The sequence below is a fragment of the Helianthus annuus genome, chromosome 12 (assembly GCF_002127325.2).
Source record: "Helianthus annuus cultivar XRQ/B chromosome 12, HanXRQr2.0-SUNRISE, whole genome shotgun sequence".
Taxonomy (NCBI): Eukaryota; Viridiplantae; Streptophyta; class Magnoliopsida; order Asterales; family Asteraceae; genus Helianthus; species Helianthus annuus.
In genome coordinates this window covers 145,995,167-146,001,464 of record NC_035444.2, presented here as the reverse complement: position 1 = coordinate 146,001,464, position 6,298 = coordinate 145,995,167, and positions in this window count along the sequence as shown.

The window sequence follows — 6,298 nt, the reverse complement described above, 5'->3', positions numbered from 1 at the left end:
GTGTAAACTTATGTGCACTACCTAAACCTAGACCTGACTCGTATGTAACCATGTTAGGACATGGTTGACCACATATAGCTCAAGTAACCTTTTCGTGTAATCTGCTGAGCAAACCAAGGTGAGTTCACACTCTTTCCAAGGCATGGGATTCCCAAGGGTTGGGAATGGGTAAATGAACTAAACGGTAATTTCAACCATCCTCTGGGTGTAGGATGCCAAGAATACACACTGGACCAAACCTCTATCATTGAAGTCCCTCATTTATATCGACTTAATCGCCGAGGCCTATGGCGAGCGGGTCATTAGTTAATAGCGCTATTAGGTTTAACAAACCTCACACCTTGTCGTTCGAACGGGCGTGTACTAATGGACTATGGGCAAAGGGTCAATGCTGATAGACATTGACTTAGGGCACCTCTTACATTTTCGTAGCAGTCGATACACATGGTCTAGTAACACATGGGAAGCCCCCACTAATCTTCGCACACATGTCTGGGAGACCGCGATACGAATTAATATGATACATGTTTTACAAAACGAACTTTTGACTTACGAAACGAATACTATAACCAAACAACCAACTGTGAACTCGCTCAACTTTGTTGTTGACCCTCTGTTACATGCCTTGCAGGTCGTTAGGTACTCATGGAGCTTGCACAGGGAGGCGCGGTCGTTGTGGGACATGGCAGTGTGCGCCATGCTAAAAACATTACTTTATTTCGTATTTAATACTTATATTGGGTTTTACAATTATGCTTCCGCGAAACAATTAACTATGGTTTTGATTCGAAACACCTTTCATATTGTGTGGTCGAATTTTACTTACTACTTGTTATGTTCAATATGATTGGTGGCTTGATCATGGTCATGTCACGCCTCCAAGCGGTGATACTCCGCGGGTGGATTTTGGGGGTGTGACAATAGTTGACGAAATTGCGCGCGTTGACGCGTATAGTAGAAAAGCCTTGTATAATACGGGCGATTATTGAAGTTGATGTTACTAATTCTTGTAAATGTTTTAATCAAAGGACACTCGCATCTGAAGATAGGGAGAGTTTAACAAATTGCGGATTTGACGAAGGAACGGTCCAAAGAGTATGCTCACCAAGGACCTAAATTGCATAACGATCGCGAATAAGTTAATGGCAAGGAGAGCCTGTTAGGGCAAGCATTAACAGGTGCACGTTTTAAATTATTACGTGAATAGTAATATGCAACAAATACGTAGAGATTGAAAGTTGCATATGTAGATTGAAAACTTGGAAAAACCCGAATAGAAAACCTATCCGGGATATTGTTTCCAAGAGAAACAAATAGAGGCATTACTTACATGGGGTGTAATGTGAAAATTATAAAACGGTCATGTATACCAGGTATTAATCGCTTACTCTAGCCAAGTAAGTGGTGAGCACGTGGTACCATGAACTTTTTATGATGGACATACTTACATCCGATGTAGTAAGGACAGGGTAAATGGGACAAATTAAAAGTACCCAAATGAATCAAATGAGCAAAATACTTGAGAATAATGTAAACGCAAGCCGGGTGACGGAAGCGTATTACATTAGAATAATGAGCTCGAGAGAAGGGACGAAAGAGCCATGTTTGACAAAATGGGCAAGTAAAACCAAAGTATAGATGATCCGCTGGATCATAAAAACGAAGGTATTGCCCACACGAAAAAGATAATCAAAGTTGTTAACTTTGGTCGTAGTAAAGAAAGGATGACGATGATAATCGTCACTCATAATCTATAAGGCCGTCAAGGATGGTCACATAAAGAATAAAAGACATGGTCGAATAAAAGCGATGGATTTCGCTAAGACGACCAAATAAATCGAAGCGAAGTCTTAATGCATACCGGAAGGGTTGCAATAATAACGACTTCGGAAAAGCACCCAGTTGATGGGTAAGGATTTAAACACATGCGTAGACCGAGAAGCGGGAAGTCGGATGGAAAGTCAAAAGACTCGGGTTTTGAGTCATGACTAAAAAACGACAAGATGATGTAAATAGAAATTTTGATAAATTATGTTCAACTATTTTAAAGTTGAACGGGTCGAACAAAGAATGAAGTTTGATATCCATAAGTGATAAAATTTCACACGAACAAGTCAAACGAAATAAATAAAGAATAATGCTTGTTAATGTAAGTAAGCGCGAACCAAATAAATAAAAGTGCGAAATATTAATAAACCTATGCAACGGGTTATGGGCGCTAGAAACCTTAAGGTAAAAGAACCCGGGTAGAGGGTTGCAAAGAAATATAGGTAAGAACCAGATAATGGTAAGCGTAGAATAAACCGGCGTGTGAGTGACGTAAGAAGTCATAAAGTCAGAAAAATTTGTCCGAAAGAAAACAAATGTAGCCTTAGACTACGGTCAAAGTCAAAGGAAATACAAAAGCGAAAATAAATGATTTTGAACATAAAAGGGTTCCTTAACGCCATATACATATATAAATGTATATACCTTTGAATAAAGACTTGAATAAAAGATGATCTACGGGACCAAAAAGACCTTCGGGTCACAAATAGAAAGATACGAATTGTTGGGGTCTCACCTTAATAAGGTAAAAAGGTGAAAATCTAAAGTAATAGCCTACGAGGCAAAGTGAAAGAACCTACGGGTCAATAGTATAAAACAAGGAAACTGGTTGTAACATCCTGCGTAAACAATAGCGGTAGATAAAGTTAGTATAAAAGCGATGGGTTTCGCCAAGTTAAATAAATTAGTTAAAAGCAAAGAGATTGTGAAAGGTCTGGTTGACAAAAGTGTAAAATTTCACTAAAATATTTAAACGAGCAAAAATGACAAAAGAATTCACAATTATTTAAAGAGTAAACTGCCATTTTGGTCCCTGTGGTTTGGGCATTTTTGTCATTTTAGTCCAAATCTCAAACTTTTTAAATCTGGGTCCCTGTGGTTTCACTTTTATTGCCATTTTAGTCCAAAATCAAAAACCCCCTATTTTAACTGTTGAAACCTGATTGTTTTGTCTTTTTGTGCAGGGGCTTTGGTCATTCTGATTTTACTCTTCTAATAAATTAAAACAAAGTTAATTATATATTATATAATATATATATAACTCTCGATCTCTCTCTCTCACTAAAACAACACAGATACACACTCTCTCTCAGTTCTCTCTCTCTCTACACAGATCCGCCATTCACAAATCACCACCGTTCACCACCGCCATCCAAATGCCAAGACCTGTGACATGGGTCATTGTGGGTTTTGGGTGATGGCTCAAGGTGGAAAAGGTGCGGGAACCACCGCACGCTGGTGGACGGACGGCGAAGCTGCGACCCGAAATGCGACAACCGGCGGAGGCACGATGGTGCGTGGTTGACCTGACGACCAACGACAAGCTCCGGTAAGCGACTGTATCTCTCCTCCATCTTTCTTTCTTTACAGATCTGTGGTTGGTTGGCCGGTGGTAGTGGTGGTAGTGGCGATGATGAAGATAATAACACCGGTGACTAGGGTTTGTGGTTTGGGAGGGTTTGAGTCTAAATTTTGAAGAAGATGATGGTTTGCCACCGTGGTGCTGCCACTCATCTCCGTCGATTTCTACCGTGGATTTGAGATGGTGAAACTATGACAACTGTGCTCTTTGCTCTATGAACAATGTAAAACAATGTTAATTATCAATAATACAATGTGTTTTGGTGTTATTATGTGTGTATTTGTGTTTGGTGATTTTACAATTCGATTCGATTCGATTTCAAATTTTAAATCGCTTTCTAGAAGGTTATACGCAAACTGGTGCGTAAACGTAATCAGTTAAACGCGACAAACACTCCGGGATAGTAAAATAAGCTTAACATACCTTAAATAACCTAAACATAACTTAGAAATAAGTTTTGGAAGGTTTGGTGTGTTGTAAGCCAATCTATTCGATCGCAGGGACTGTTTGTGTCAAACTGCAAAACTATACCGATTTGTATAGTAACGAACATTCCGGAACTTGATCATAAGTTAAATATGCCCTAAATATCCTTTACATAGCTTGGAAATAGGCTTTGAGGTGTTTGGTGTGCAAAAAAATAAACTTATTGGTCATTCAGGGACTAAAAGCATCAAAAAGTGCACAAGTTTGCATTTTCGCGTATATCTTACGTTCTGAATATATCCGGACATCCGAAAATTTATGTAATCATTAAAATATTTTATTTAGTGATTGGCATGATAAAATTACATTCATCGCTTAATTTGGATCGTTTTCGCGTTCGTTACGACTTCCGTCGTAATTAACCGAACAACGCGATCGTACGACCAAACGAACCGACATCCGAGATATTTTTGAGCATGTTTTGAGTTCCCAATACTTTAACTTCATTTTAGAGCCTTGAAATGAAGTTAATGGGGCTTAAACGTGTCAAAAATGGGCCGAAATGCAAGTTTCTAAGCTGCATGGACTAAAACTGACAATCTGCCAAAGACACCCAGGCGGGCCGCGTAAGCCCAAGCCATATCTTATGCGGGGCACGTGGGCATGTCAGACAGAAACAATGAATTTGGTCATTTAGCTCGTTTTTCCTGGTTTTGATCAGTGGATTTCAATGCTATGGGCTGGTTTGTGTGTTCTCCAAGTCCCCTAATCCTTCCTTGACACTTGTATGGCTTGGATCATGCCCTCCTCTCCAAGGAATGATCCTAACAGTTTGCGAAAAACTATATATAGGCCATCAATTTCACTTGTTCTTTGCTCATTCATTCTTCTATTCTCTACCATCTGATTTGGAAGGCTCCCTCAAGTGTTAGGAGCTCTCTAATCTGATTGGGAACTTGGTTTTCTTGTAGAAAAGATAGCAAGGACCTATTGTGAGCATTCTTTCATTCTTTTTGTTGTTTTCCTAGTTTAAAAGTCAAAAATAGTTTGACTTTCAGCTTTGACCATGAGATGGTCAACGAGAAGTTCGTTTGAACTTCGCAACGTGAGCGTAATCACGTTGGTTATAGTCCTTAGTGACTATACCCACTGATTACCACGTTGACTAGGTGTAGTGACGAGTCTAAGTTTCGGTCAAAATGCGTTTTAGCACGTATTTTGCAACGGAACTACTATTAGGTATCAAAACACTTTGTTTTGATACCAAATCAGTAGGTTAAACATGCTTTGACATGTTTAGATCGTCGCTTTTAGTTAGTGCTTGTTTAGAGTCGTAAGTCGAGCGGTCTAAACCACCGCTTAGACTTTCGAACTCGACCCGTTTGGTCGATCTTTAGGATCCGACCAAGCCTATTTAGTGACCATAGTTTCATAGGGAATAACCTTCCGAGGTTATACCTTATGGTCACCGAGTTTAAGTAGTTGTATGATAGGTGGTTTATATGCCTTAGGTAAATTACCAAAATGCCCTTTTCATGCATAATTGGATTTTAAGCCTATGCAACCTAACTTTTGTCACCTAAAATGATTATGCAACTTATTTAAACATATTAGGCATATAATACTTGTCATAGGACTAGTTAGACATCTCGAACGCGCGTTTGCGCGCACGACGCGTTAAAATAGCGTAAGCTACCTTAATGGGTCGCAATGGGTCGAAAACCTCATCCTGTCCGATCTCCCGGTTTAGGTTTCAACCTAGGGTGTAGGCTTTGTTAAACCATATCACATGAGTTCCAACACTCATTTGGTTTATAAAAACCTCATCCTGTCCGATCTCCCGGTTTAGGCGTCTATTGTTTGACTTAGTGATTCGATTATTAGGTGCTGCTTGAGTTTCCTTGGTTTGATTGAGCTTGTTGAGTTCTTTAGATTAAGGATACTTTGCACTTCAATGTGAGTACATAGTTCCCCTATTTTACTGTTTTCAATTGTTTTGGGGTGATTCATATGTACAAAACGATTTCGAGGTTTAAACGATGTTTTCAAAAACGATTAAGATGGTTTATATTAAACTAATAACGATTTTGATAATGTGAACAAACTTGTTAGTTGTAATTACATAACGAATGACATTCATTAGCTCTGATCAAGCCGACCAGTATTAGGTTATGGTACCATAGGATCTGACAAATCCCGTTATCAGACTACACCCATGGTTATGTGTGGGGGTTATGTAGGTAACGACCGAATCTGTGATTATTAACTTAACCTTTGGTGGTTTATTAATACAAAAAACGAGGTAGTCGAGTCACGAAGGTTTGAATGTTATTAACGAGATGACCAAAAGTAGTCTCACTATTAAAACGAATACGATTTTGGGACGAATTAAACGATTTGAGACGATTTAAACGAATTAAACGATTCGGATAAACAATTGGTTTTGGGTAGTGATTAGATAAT